Here is a 15,230-nt window from a genome sequence, read left to right as displayed (position 1 = left end):
TAACAAATTATGGTGAATACACAGAAAAATTGCAACCCTCAAACATTTCTGGGGGGGATTGTAAAATGGCACAGCCACTTTGGAAGCTCTTCAGAATGTTAAACATAAATTTACTATAAGACCCAGCAATTCGTCTCATAGGTATGTACTCAAGACAAATAAAAACACATGTCCACCCAAAACTCTTACAATGAATGTGTATAGCCATGTTATTCGTGATAGGTAAAAAAGTGGAAACAATCTAATTATCCACAAACCGATGAAAGGATAAGCAGAATGTGTCATAGCCATATAATGGAATCATATCTGGCCAAAAAAAGGAGTGGAGAAAATGATACATGTAATAGCATAGATGAATTTTGAAAACATCAAGCCAAGTGAAAGATGTCACACAAAAGACCACATATATATTGTGTGATTACATTTATTGGAAATGTCCAGAATAAGTAAATCCACAGAGACAGAAAGTAGATTAGTGGTTTTCAGGGGCTGGAGCGAAGGGGGAAATAAGGAGTGATTACTAATGGGTAGAGGGTTTCCTTTTGGGGTGACAAAAATGTGCTAAAATTTGATAAAAGTGATGGTTGCACAACTCCATGAATATTCTGAAAACCACTGAGTTACACCCTTTCAAAGGGCAAATTTTATGTGAATTGTATCCCAATCAACCTATTATTAAAATTTCCTTTAAAAATCACAAATATAGTAATGTGAATGCCAGAAATCAAAAGAGCATTATAAATAGTGAACAGGACTCTAAGTGAAAACATAGAGAATGATTCTGTATGTTTAGCATAAGCATCTGAAGATGTGATTATTTTGCACAAGTGGGCAAAAAAACCCACAACGCAAATAGTAAAAGGGATAGGGAATATCTGAAAATTGGATATTACTGGGATAGCAATTTATTCATCTCTATTCCTTAATGTATTATTATGAACTTGTTCATATAGAATGATAAAGCCACCCATGACTTTTTACTGTCTTTTTTGAACTAAACACGGTGACGTCTCAGTAAAGAACTTTTTTTAAGAAATATTTTTTTCTAGAATAAGAGCAAAATAATGCTTTCCAAATTGATGTATTTTATTTGTAAAAGCAGACAGAAAATATCATAACTATAGCAACATGATTGAAATCTAGATTTCAGATTGAAATTTCTGCAGCAAAAACAAGGCTATAAATCATTCTATTGCCAAAAAGGTATAAATCCAGTTACAGAGCTAATGACACATTTTATGCTTGAAGAGAAAGCAAACAAAAGTCCTTAATCTAGTGATACTCTAGGCCATTGCAAAAATTCAGAAGCATACAATCAAAACGAGCAATTACTATTATGTGAGCATCCTGGGAGATACTTCCCTAAACATTGGAAGGAAATAGCTGATGTTCTATGTACAAAACAGCCCTTGGCATACGTGTGCTACATATAGAATGAGAAGATACTCCATGATATTTTATTCTATTCATCACTGCAGATTCATGCTGTGGTAGAAGAGACTTTTCATCTGTAATAATTACCACGTGAGAAAGTAATGTTTGGGGTCAGTACTGATGGAAATCTGGCCATACACTTAGCAAAGAGGAGAGTCGTTCTAGGAAGAAAAGGTTGCACCTGAATGCCAATCCACACACTGCTTCACTCACAGAGAACAAAGGAAACAACAGGTGTCCAAACTTGAATCAGGGATAAAGGAAAGAGAGAAAGTGTAACTATGCAATACAACCAATGACGGACTGTCTTTTCAGAATGTTTGAGAAGGAACAAGATTCTGCTTTTCTAAGTGGAACTATGTTGTCTGTTGAGGAAAGGCACTCTCACACATTTTTTTTTTTTTAAAAAGAAAGTGATGGGGGCGCCTGGGTGGCTTAGTCGGTTAAGCGTCCGACTTTCACTTGGGTCATGATCTCGCGGTTCGTGGGTTCGAGCCCCGCGTCGGGCTCTGTGCTAACTGCCAGCTCAGAGCCTGGAGCCTATTTCAGAGTCTGTGATTCCCTCTCTCTCTGACCCTCCCCTGCTCATGCTGTCTCTATCTCTCTCTTAGAAACAAATAAAACATTAAAAAAATAAAAAAGAAATAAAAAATAAAAAAGAAAGTGATGGTGTTGGGCTCCTGTGTGGCAGTGGCGGGGGACTTCGGCGCTAGCTTCAGTGGTGATGTTTCACTTCTTCAGAAAGTCGGCGGAATCTAAAAAGCCCTCAGTACCAGAGACTGAAGCAGATGGATTTGTCCTTTTAGGGCTACCTCAAGAAACAAGCCAAAGTACACATGGTGGAGAGTCCCAAATACCACTACGAGTAGGAAAATAAAATAACCAAGGTTTCAACAAGAGACACCAAGAGATACCATTCAAAGAACACTTTCTGAATGGACAGGCCCTGAACAGTCAAAGAGCCTTCTTTGGTACAGCAGCACTCAGAAGGGCAGAGTGCATAACAAGTTTTAAAACTAACAAGAGATAGAAAGCTAACCAAAATGATGAAACGAAAGAACTCTCCTCCAAAGAAATTTCAGGAAGAATTGACAGCTAAATAACTGCTCAGAAGAGATATAAGCAAAATAAGTGAACAAGAATTTAAAACAATAGTCATAAAATTAATCGCTGGGCTTGAAAAAAGCATGGAAGATATCAGAGAAACTATTGCTACAAACACTATGGAGCTCAAAAATAGTTATGATGAATTTAAAAAATGCTATAAATGCGATACATAATAAAATGGAGGTGTCCAATGCACGGATTGAAGAGGCAGAAAGGAGAATAAGTGATTTAGAAGACACAATTATAGAAAAAGATGAAGCTGAGAAAAAGAGAGATAAACTGATACAGAAACATGAAAGAAGAGTTTGAGAGCTCAGCGATGCAATCAAATGGAACAATATCCGTATCATAGTAATCCCAGAAGAGGAAGAGAGAGGGAAAGGTGCTGAAGGAGTCCTGGAACAAATTACAGCAGAGAACTTCCCCCATCTGGGGAAGGAAACAGACGTTGAAATCCAAGAGGCACAGAGAACTCCCCTCAGATGTAACTTGAATCGATCTTCCTAATGACATATAGTGAAACTGGCAAAATATAAGGACAAAGAGAGAATTCTGAAAGCAGCTAGGGAGAAAAGGGCCCTAACATAAAAGGGAAACCTACCAGAGTGGTGACAGACCTATTGACTGAAACTTGGCAGGCCAGAAAGGAATGACAGGAAATCCTCAATGTTATGAACAGAAAAAACATGCAGCCAAGAATCCTCTATCCAGCAAGCCCGTCATTCAGAATAGAAGGAGAGATAAAAGTCTTTCCAAATAAACAAAAATTGAAGGAATTCGTCACCACTAAACCAGCCCTAGAAGAAATCCTGAGGGGGACTCTCTGAGGGAAATGTTGCAAGGAATGCAAGATATCAGAGATACTACTACAAGCATAAATCCCACAAAAGACACAATAACTCTAAACCCATATATTTCAATAATAACACTGAATGTAAATGGACTAAATGCCCCCAATAGAAAGACATAGGGTGGCAGAATGGATAAAAAAACAAAATCCATCTATTCGCTATCTACAAGAAACTCATTTTAGACTGGAGGACACCTTCGGATCGAAAGTAAGGGGATGGAGAAATATCTATCATGCTACTGTAAGTCAAAAGAAAGCTGGAGTACTATACTTATAACAGACAAACTGGACTTTAAATTAAAGACAGTAACAAGGGGTGAAGAAGGGCATTATATAATAATTACAGGGTCTATCCATCAGGAAGAACTAACGATTATAAATGTCTACACACAGGGGGAGGGGCAAGATGGCGGAGAAGTAGGGAGCTCCATGCATTGCACTCACCCCCATATCTCACGCGGAAAAGATCTGAAGCCATAGGAAATCTTACAGAACCCAAGAGACTTGGGGAAAAAGGACGCAGAATCCACTGAGAAAGCCTTGTAACGTGAGCGCGAACTGGGGAAGATAAAATCTGGCTGGGATTGGAGACTCACAGGGACGGGGGCGATCCCCCTCTGTGGGGAGTGAGAGGGGAAAGAGAGAGTCCGAAACTACTCAAGACACTGTCCCTGTCGCTGGGAAACAGAAAAACCTCCTCTCGGGGCACAGAAGGACCGTGAGCGCCAAATCCCTGCGCGCCAGGTCCCCGCGCGCCAACTTGTCTGGGAGCGGCCACGTGCCGACTGCTCCTTTGAGCTCCTGGCTGGCTGGACCCCTAGAGGGAAGGCGAAGGGCTTAAATCTGGGAGATTTGCCTGCGAGTTCGTGTTTCGGTTGACGAGACACAGAGGGGCCCAGTTTCTCGCTGTCCAGCGGGCCCGGCGCGGCCCCCAGACAAACCCCCATCCTTGATCACCAACCTGACCTGGAGGAGAAGGGAGCAGCGATTCTGGCTCCGTCCCCAGGGCTAGGCAAGAGGCTTGGAATTGCCCTGAGGAGATCGCCTGCGAGGTTGTGTCTATGGCTATTTCAGTGGGGCGCGCGGACTGGGTTTTGGAAACTAGGCCTAGCCTGGGTTAAAGAGTGCGACCCACTTTGGCTGTGCCCCCGGCACGGAGAGTTTACACACCCAAAAAAGCGAGGTGCAGCGCTTGGTTCAAAAAGGGACTGGAGCGCCGCCACTCTCCCCTCACAACCGCCAAGGCAGAACTCCCGCCTGACGCATTGGATCACACCACGCCCATCACTGCTAGAGAGCTGCCCTCCTCCGTTTTGTGTGTCCGTGTGTTTGGTTTTTTTCTTTTTTTTCCTGGAACGCTGACCTGAATAACTCTGGTCACCCGTTTGCTTAAACAGTCACATTTAGTCCATTGTGTAGATGTAAAATCTACACCTACGTACCTTATCATCTCTTTCTCTCAGGAGTAATTAGACTATATAGTTTCTCTGGATACCACTAGCATCCTTCTCTCACCTATCCAACCATATTCCACCCTTAAGCTTCTTATCCCTTCTGTCTGTTCATTCTATTTCCAATTTTGCCTCATCCCTGCCCTGTCTTCTCTCTCTTTCTCTATGCTCTTCAACCAGCACTGCATACACCCGGCTATTTAATTGTAGCTGGGAAATCCGGTTATATGCTTATTCAAACCATTCTTTGTCCATCGGTTTTCTTCTTTTTTCCTTTTCTTCTTTTTGACCTTTTTATGTATTTTTTATTTTCTATTATTCGCCTTCCCTCCTCCATCTTTTCTCTTAACTTTTTCGTTCTACCTCTCGGTTTGCATGTTTGTCGGATTTGTCTGTGCGTTTGTGTGCCTCTACTACCTGTGTATTTGCCTGTCTGTTTTCTTCTTCAGGGATACCTCAAGAAACAAGCCAAAGTACACATGGTGGAGAGTCCCAAATATCACTATGAGTAGGAAAATAAAATAACAAAGGTCTCAACAAGAGAGACCAAGGGATACCATTCAAAAAACACTCTCTGAAGGATAGGCCTGGACAGTCAAACAGTCTTCTTGGGTACAGCAGCGCTCACAGGTGCAGAGAGCATAACAAGTCTTTAAAACTAACAAGAGACAGAAAGCCAACTAAAATGACGAAACAAAAGAGCTCTCCTCCAAAGAAATTCCAAGAAGAAATGACAGCTAATGAACTGCTCAAAGCAGATACAAGGAGCATAACTGAACAAGAATTTAGAACAATAGTCATAAAATTAATAGCTGAGCTTGAAAAAAGCATAGGGGACATCAAAGAAACTATGGCTACAAGCAGCATGGAGCATAAAAATAGGCATGATGAATTTAAAAAATGCGATAAATGAGATACATAATAAATTGGAGGCGTCCAATGCACGAGTTGAAGAGGCAGAAAGGAGAATAAGTGATTTAGAAGACACCGTTATAGAAAAAGAGGAGACTGAGAAAAAAAGAGACAAATTGATCCAGGAACATGAAAGAAGAGTTCGAGAGTTCAGAGATACAATCAAACGCAACAATATCCATATCATAGGAATCCCAGAAGAGGAAGGAGAGGGAAAGGTGCTGAAGGAGTCCTGGAACGAATTATAGCAGAGAACTTCCCCAACCGGGGAAAGAAATATACGTTGAAATCCAAGAGGCACAGAGGACTCCCCTCAGACGTAACTTGGATCGATCTTCTGCACGGCATATCAGAGTAAAAATGGCAAAATATAGGGACAAAGAGAGAATTTTGAAAGCAGCTATGGAGAAAAGCGCCCTAACATACAAAGGGAAACCTATCAGAGTGGTGACAGACCTATCGACTGAAACTTGGCAGGCCAGAAAGGAATGGCAGGAGATCTTCAATGTGATGAACAGAAAAAATATGCAGCCAAGAATCCTCTATCCAGCAAGCCTGTCATTCAAAATAGAAGGAGAGATAAATGTCTTTCCAAATAAACAGAAATTGAAAGAATTTGTCACCACTAAGCCCGCCCTAGAAGAAATCCTGAGGGGAGGGAAATCCTGAGGACTCTCTGAGGGAAATGTTGCAAGGAACAAAGATACCAGAGACACCACCACAAACATGAACCCCACAAAGGACACAAAGATGCTAAACCCACATATTTCAATAATAACACTGAATGTAAATGGACTAAATGCTCCAATCAAAAGACATAGGGTAGTGGAATGGATAAAAAAACAAAATCCATCTATTTGTTGTCTACAAGAAATGCATTTTAGACTGGAAGATACCTTCAGATTAAAAGTAAGGGGATGGAGAAATATCTATCATGCTACTGGAAATCAAAAGAAAGCTGGAGTAGCTATATTTATATCAGACAAACTGGACTTTAAATTAAAGACAATAACAAGAGATGAAGAAGGGCATTACATAATAATTACAGGGTCTATCCATCAGGAGGAACTAACAATCATAAATGTCTATGCACCGAATATGGGAGCACCTAAATATTTAAAACAATTAATCACAAACAGAAACAAGCTTATAGACAAGAATATGCTAATAGTAGGGGACTTTAATACTCCGCTTACAACAATGGATAGGTCAACCAGACAGAAAATCACTAAAGAAATAATGGACTTGAAAGACACATTGAACCAGATGGATCTGACAGATATATTTAGAAGTCTACATCCTGAGGCCAGGGAATTCACTTTCTTCTCAAGTGCCCATGGCACATTCTCCAAGATAGATCACATAGCAGCCCTCAATAAATAGAAAAGAATTGAGATCATATCATGCACACTCTAGATCATAATGCTTTGAAACTTGAAATCAATCACAGGAAGAAGTCTGGAAAACTTCCCAAAACATGGAGGTTAAAGAACACCCTACTAAAGAATGAATGGGCAATCAGGCAATTAGAGAAGAAATTAAAAAATATATGGAAACAAATGAAAATGAAAACACAACAATCCAAAATCTATGGGATGCAGCAAAAGCAGTCCTAAGAGAAAGTACATTGCACTCCAGGCCTATTTCAAGAAATTAGAAAAAGCACAAATCCAAAATCTAACAGCTCACCTAAAGGAACTAGAGGCAGAGCACCAAGAACGCCCCAAACCCAGTAGAAGAAGAGAAATAGTAAAAATTAGAGCAGAAATAAACAACATAGAGACCAAAGAAACAATTGAACAGATCAATGAAACCAAGAGTTGGTTTTTTGAAAAAATAAACAAAATTGGCAAACCTCTAGCTAGGCTTCTCAAAAAGAAAAGAGAGAGCACCAAATAGACAAAATCATGAATGAAAATGGACTTATTACAACCAACCCCTCAGAAATACAAGCAATTATCAGGGAATACTATGAAAAATTATATGCCAACAAATTGGACAACTTAGAAGAAATGGACAAATTCCTAAACACACACTCACTACCAAAATTCACATGGGAAGAGATAGGAAATCTGAACAGACCCATAACTAGTGAAGAAATCGAATTAGCTTTCAAAAATCTCCCAAGAAGTAAGAGCCCTGGGCCAGGTGGCTTCCCTGGGGAATTCTACTAGGCGTTTAAAACAGAATTAATACCCATTCTTCTCAAGCTATTCCAAAAAATAGAAATCGAAGGAAAAATCCCGGACTCATTTTATGAAGCCAGCATCACTCTGATTCCCAAGCCAGACAGAGATCCAGCAAAAAAAGAGAACTACAGGCCAATATCCTTGATGAATACGGATGCAAAAAATCCTCAACAAGGTACTTGCAAATCGAATCCAACAGCACATAAAAAAGAATCATCCACCAAGATCAAGTGGGATTCATTCCTGGGTTACAGGGCTGGTTCAACATTCGCAAATCAATCAATGTGATACATCACATCAACAAAAGAAAATATAAAAACCATATGATCCTGTCGATAGATGCAGAAAAAGTATTTGACAAGATACAGCATCCCTTTTTAATAAAGACCCTAGAGAAAGTCGGGATAGAAGGAACTTACTTAAACATCATAAAAGCCATCTATGAGAAGCCCTCAGATAACATCATCCTCACTGGGGGAAAAGTGAGAGCTTTCTCACTGAGATCAGGAACACCACAGGGATGTCCACTCTCACCACTGTTGTTTAACATAGTTCTGAAAGTCCTAGCATCAGCCATCAGACAACAAAAGGAAATAAAAGGCATCAGAATTGGCAAAGAAGTCAAACTTTTACTTTTCACAGACGACATGATACTCTACATAGAAAACCTGACAGACTCCACTAGAAGCCTACTAGAGCTGATCCATGAATTCAGCAAAGTTGCAAGATACAAAATCAACATACAGAAATCGGTTGCATTTTTATACACCAACAATGAAGCAACAGAAAGAGAAATCAAGAAACTGATCCCATTCACAATTGCACACACACACAAAAAAACCCATAAAATATCTAGGAATAAACCTAACCAAAGATATAAGAGGTCTGTATGATAAAAACTATAGAAAACTTATGAAGGAAATTGAAGAAGACACAAAGAAATGGAAAAGCATTCCATGCTCATGGAGTGGAAGAATAAATATAGTTAAAATGTCATTACTACCCAAAGCAATCTACACCTTCAGTGCAATCCAAATCAAAATTGCACCAGCATTCTTCTCAAAACTAGAACAAACTATCCTAATATTTGTATGGAATCACAAAAGACCCTGAATAGCCAAAGGAATATTGAAGAAGAAAACCCAAACAGGAGTCATCACCATCCTAGACTTTAGCTTCTACTACAAAGCTGTCATCATCAACAGAGTATGGTATTGGCACAAAAACAGACACATAGATCAATGGAATAGAATAGAGAACTCAGATTTGGACCCAAAAATGTACAGCCAGCTAATCTTTGACAAAGCAGGAAAGAGTATCCAAAGGAAAAAAGACAGCCTCTTTAACAGATGGTGCTGGGAGAACTGGACAGCAACATGCAGAAGAATGAAACTAGATCATTTTCTCACACCATACACAAAGATAAACTCAAAATGGATAAAGGACCCAAACGTGAGATAGGAAACCATCAAAACCCTAGAGGAGAAAGCAGGAAACAACCTCCTTGACCTCCACCGCAGCAATTTCTTACTTGATACATCCCCAAAGGCAAGGGAATCAAGAGCAAAAATGAAATATTGGGACCTCATCAAGATTAACAGTTTTTGCACGGCAAAGGAAACAATCCATAAAACTAATAGGCAACTGACAGAATGGGAAAAGATAGTTGCAAATGACATATCAGATGAAGGGTTAGTATCCAAAATCTATAAGGAACTCATCAAACTCCACACCCGAAAAACAAACAATCCAGTGAAGAAATGGGCAGAAGATATGAACAGACACTTCTCCAAAGAGGACATCCAGATGGCCAACAGACACATGAAACGATGCTCAGCATCCCTCCTCATCAGGGAAATACAAATCAAAACCACACTGAGATACCACCTCACACCAGTCAGAGTGGCTAAAATGAGCAAATCAGAGAACTCTAGATACTGGTGAGGATGTGGAGAAACGGGCACCCTCCTACACTGGTGGTGGGAATATAAACTGATGCAGCCTCTCTGGAAAACAGTGTGGAGATTCCTCACAAAATTAACAATAGAACTCCCCTGTGACCCAGCAATAGCACTCCTAGGAATTTACCCAAAGGATCCAGGAGTGCTGATGTATAGGGGCACATGTACCCCAGTATTCATAGCAGCACTCCACAATAGCCAAAACATGGAAAGAGCCTAAGTGTCTATCAACTGACGAATGGATCAAGAAGATGTGGTTTATCTATACAATGGAATACTACATGGCCATGAGAAAGAATGAAATCTGGCCATGTGTAGCAACATGGATTGAACTTGAGGGTGTTATGCTGAGTGAAATAAGTCCAACAGAGAAGGAGAGCTACCATATGTTTGCACATATAGGAGGATTAGGAAGAACTTAATGGAGGACCGTGGGGGAGAAGAAGGGGGAAAATAGTGGGGGAGAGGGAGGGAGGCAAACCATGAGAGACTCTTGAATGCTGAGAACAAACTGAGGGCTGATGGGAGGTGGAGGGGAGGGGAAGGGGGGTGATGGGCATGGAGGAGGGCACTTATGGGGATGAGCACTGGGTGTTATATGGAAATCAACTTGACAATAAATTATTTAAAAAATTAAATAAATAAACATTTTAAAGAATTAAAAATAAATTTTAAAAAGTAAAAATAAAAAGAAAGTGATTTGTAGTATTTGTTTGTGACACTCATACTGCCGGTAGAGATATTTCTCTAAATCAAGGGGATTATTTCAGCTCCTGCATTCACATTCTTGCATGGCCTGAACTTGACCCTTCAAGACTGATATAGCAACAAGTTTTAAAAGTTGAGCATGGGATTAAACTAGTGGAATTTCTTAAGAAGATGTAAACAACAAAAACTGCTTATTTATTGCTGTGTAAAACGTTACCCCAAGACTTAGCCATTGGTAGCAATAAACATTTATGATCTCACAGTTTCTGTGGGGCAAGAATCTGGGAGCAGCTTAGCTGGGTAACTCTGGTTCAGGGTTCTTCATGAAATGTGGTCAAGCTATTGGCGGGCGCTGCAGTCATCTCTAAGGCTTGACTGGAGAAGGATCCATTTGGAAGCTCATTCAGGTGGCTGTTGGCAGGCCTCCATCATCTCTGGCTGTTGGATGGAGACAGCAGTTCATTGCCATAAGGACCTCTTCATGGCAGCTAGATTCCCTGAGTAAGTGGGAAAGATGGCAAAAGAGGGAAAGCAAGACAGAAGCCACCGTCTTTTTGTAACCTAATCTCAGCAGTGACATCTTATAGCTTTTGCATATTCTATTTGTTAGAAAAGAGGCATTGAGTCCTGCCCACACACAAGGAGAAGTGATTACACACAGGTTGGATACCAGGAGGAAGGGATCACTGAGGCCTTCTCCGAGACCTTTTGTCACACTATTCATACACTTCCATGTGTATGACTTTATTTGGACCAACAGTGCCCCATGATTCACAAGGTGTTGGTCAGTGAAGCTCTCTATTCCTCCATCAGGCATGGCCTGAATTCTCAGTGCTCTGTGATCCAGGAAGCATACCTTGACCAACCGTGTTACTCACTGAAGATAGATACAAGGTCTAAATCAAATCCTAATTTAGAAGTCCAATGCCCTTGGGTACACATCTGTTATAGAGCTGGTGGGCTTCCCCCTGACTCCTTCATTGGCATGGCTATTTGGTGGACCAGCTCTAAGTCTATTCTCTCCTATGGCAGGGACAAAAGTTATCTTTAGATAGCATGTCCTCTTTTCCAGGATACATTGAAAAACTAATTATCTCTATCCTTCAAATGGAGTCAGTCTGACCTGACCTGAGAGGTCAGGAGGTTCGAACTGAGAGGATGCTCCATCTTTATGGCTTGGGAGTTGGCTCTCAAATAAGAATGGCCTGAATTGAGGCAATGAGTCTCTTACTGATCTGCTTCATCAGGAAGTAGAGATAGCTGGTTGTCCTTCAATATCCATTTTCCTTGTACTTAGTAATAAAATCCCCGATTATTACCTGGGCACATGGCTGCCTGGAGTAAAAACAACAATGATCAGTTTCTTGAAGTTAGATGTAGTCTTCATGCATAACCATGTTCTGGCCAATGATATATAAGCAGTAGTTGGTATGAGCAATATAAATAGTTGGTATGAGCAATATCCAGGAAATATCCTTACAAGAAGGTAATATGCCCTGCTTTGCCCTTCTTTCTTTATGTTGGCTACAGTATGGATGCAATGACGGGAAGTCTAGCAGCCATATTGAGATAACCTTGGGAACAAAAGCCATGCAGGATAAAGCAATATGCAAGAAGGACACTATGGCATACCTTTCCAATCCTGGAATGACTATCTGTGGACTTCTTAAATATGAGAGAGAAATAGATTTGCATATTTAAGTTATTTCTAGATTTTTCTATTACCCCTGATTCTAATCCTAACTAATGATGTGGCTTTGATCAAGTCTAGATCCTAAATGTATACAATTCGAATCTACTGTTGCCATGACCTGAGCTCCCCCACTACTTCCTACAATATTCTTCTAGTAGGCAGGTATTGTCTCTAAATATCAGGCAAAGAATTAAAGCAAACATTGTTAGGTCCCCATCAGCAACTCTGCAATTTGCAGAGAGCTGAACGCTCTTGCTAACTGTAGGCACGGGGCTTGGTCAAGGCAGGGGCTAGTCCTTGGGCTTCTCTTTAGATAGTAGCATCAACAGATGCCTGTGGGGCTCCGAACTGAGCCCTTCTGCCATCTGTCCTGGATGTTGCCTAAGTCCAAAGGCCTGACAGGTCAAGATGTGTAGGTCAAGTCCTTGTCTAACTCAGATACGCAGAGCCAGCAAATATCTTTAAGAACAAGAAGTGGGAGTTGCCAGGGACGAGGAAATACAGATAAAAGACAAGTAAAGCTGTCTTCTGGAAGACGGCAGGGACTGGACACAAACAAAAAGCCCGTATCAAGCACCAACGTGGACAGTGTTGGCGTTGTGTGTGCAATGCCAGTCAGAGGGCCCTGGGAAACAAAGGCCATGTCTGTTTTCCTTTCATGGCCTCTGCTCCACGGTGTCAATTACTTTCTCTAATGAAACCCACACCCAGGCTTATGCCAGAGCTATGCTCAGCTCCCACTTTCCTTTTTACTGCATGCCAAGGAAATAACTTGGCTCCAGGCATACATAGAAGGCATTTGTGGGGTATTTTGTGCTGAAAGGGAACCCAGAGTACCTATCAGTTTCTTCTCTTTTTTTATGTTTTTGTTTATTTTTGAGAGAGAGAGACAGACCACAAGTAGGGGAGGGGCAGAGAGAGAGGGAGACACAGAATCCGAAGCAGGCTGCAGGCTCTGAACTGTCAGCACAGAGCTGGACACAGAGCTCAAACCCATGAACCATGAAATCATGACTTGAGCCGAAGTCAGACACTTAACTGACTGAGCCACCCAGCTGCCCCTACCCACCAGTTTCTTGGGCCCATAGCACCCCTAATGTAAAATGGAAGTCCTGCCTTGTAGAAAGGGCAGGAAATCACCTTCGTCAATAGGAGAATTTCAGCAAATTATAACCTGCTATCAGAATTCTGGACTGTGTGCATTTTTTAATGCTTCTGCATTACACTTTAGTTTGATAAACTCACTTCAAGATCTTGAGACCGTTCTGTGTTGGTAGACGCTGGCCCAAGGACGCCTCTAGTTCAAAATCCATCAGCTAATGCTTCGTATTTTTAAATATAGTTCCCAAAATTAGGCAGAGGGACAGGCACTGGCCCAGATGTGGTCTCTGTGAGAGCCTTAGTGGAAACGGTGTGGGTCCTCAAGTCAGGGAGCCCTGCAGTGAAGCCAATACTCTCACACTATAGTCCAAAGATATTATCTGCAGTTCGTGGAATGAGAAATAAAGGAGCATGTGCATTACTTAAGAGTTACAAAGGTGGCTAGCTGAGGAACTAAAAATAACAATAAAGCCTTAATGGGAAACAGTTGGGGAGGTGAGAGGGAAATGTTAGTACACTAGATCCTTATCTTACATAGCAGGAAGCCAACTGATAAATCAAGAAATGGTGGTATTTTTTTTTTCACCAAATATTTATGATGTGCTAAGGCAATGAGGATACAGACAGAAAACAAACTAAACAAAGTCACTATGCTCATTATTTTACTAATAAGCCTGTTGGGCTTATAGAAATATTAAGGTGACTACCCAAAGAAATAGTAAAAGTCTAAAAAGATTTGCCTTGGGGAGCAGATTTAGGAGGGTGGAGAGACATACGACAAGGGGTTGTTTTTCCTGCAAGTTCTGTTATATACTATGTGTATATTAAATCTGTTAAGTTACTAACAAAATATTCTATAACCTATTAGCTACGTATCCTTGAACAGATCACTTAAATTCCCTGTGCCTCCGTTCTTTTGTCTGGAAACTGGGAATAATAATGATCTCCCCAAACTGTTTGTTACAACACTATCTGCATAACATAGGCATGAAAATGTCAGTCCCCTCCCTATGTCTCCCGTGTAATACTTTGCAGCTCCAGACTTTCAGGCTGAGAAGTGATGTATGCTCCTGGATCTGGCCTGGGCAAGCCACGTGACTTTTCTCTGACTGATTCTGTCCATCTGACACCAAGATGCTCAGCTCAAATCTCTCCAAGTGCTGGGGGAACAGGATGCACATTGGTGAAAACCATGCATCTTGAAAGAACACTGACCAAATATTAACATGATCTCCATTTGGACAATATTGTGCAAGTTGTTGATACGATCTTCACTGCTCACTTATGGGCACCTAAGGTAATTTGCTGTCCTGTTTTAGTGCCTCAGAAGCTTTCACAATTGGTTACTAAAACACTTGAGGTGCTGAGGACCTCATGATGTAAGAGAGAGAACAATTGTGAATTCAAGAGAGACAGAGAGAAAAGAAGAGAGAGAGAGAGGGAGAGAGAGAGAGGGAGAGAGAGATCACTGCCTGGGATCAAGTTACGATTAGCAAAAAAACACTAAAAAATATCAACATGACAGAGCAAGAAGTATTGCTAACATCCAGGCTGGCTATGAACGAGAAAGTGTATAAATATGATCCTCTGTGTGTTTACCCATCCACAGATACACACACAGGGGGACATGCTTGCAGGGTCTGTGATCTGTCACTGTGGAGGGGGGACAATGAGGAGAGGCTTTAGGGGTGAAGCACAGGCAGTGATGTGCTGATAAAAATCTAACAGCCAGTCTGGGCAGTTGCCAATTTCAATGGTGTAAATACTCCCAATGTGTAAATACTCTGCAGTAGCTGAATGCAGAATTGGGAAGAAATGCACAGA

Source organism: Hyaena hyaena, unplaced genomic scaffold (assembly GCF_003009895.1).
Source record: "Hyaena hyaena isolate Hyena2069 unplaced genomic scaffold, ASM300989v1 scaffold_10, whole genome shotgun sequence".
Taxonomy (NCBI): Eukaryota; Metazoa; Chordata; class Mammalia; order Carnivora; family Hyaenidae; genus Hyaena; species Hyaena hyaena.
This window is presented reverse-complemented; position numbering follows the sequence as displayed.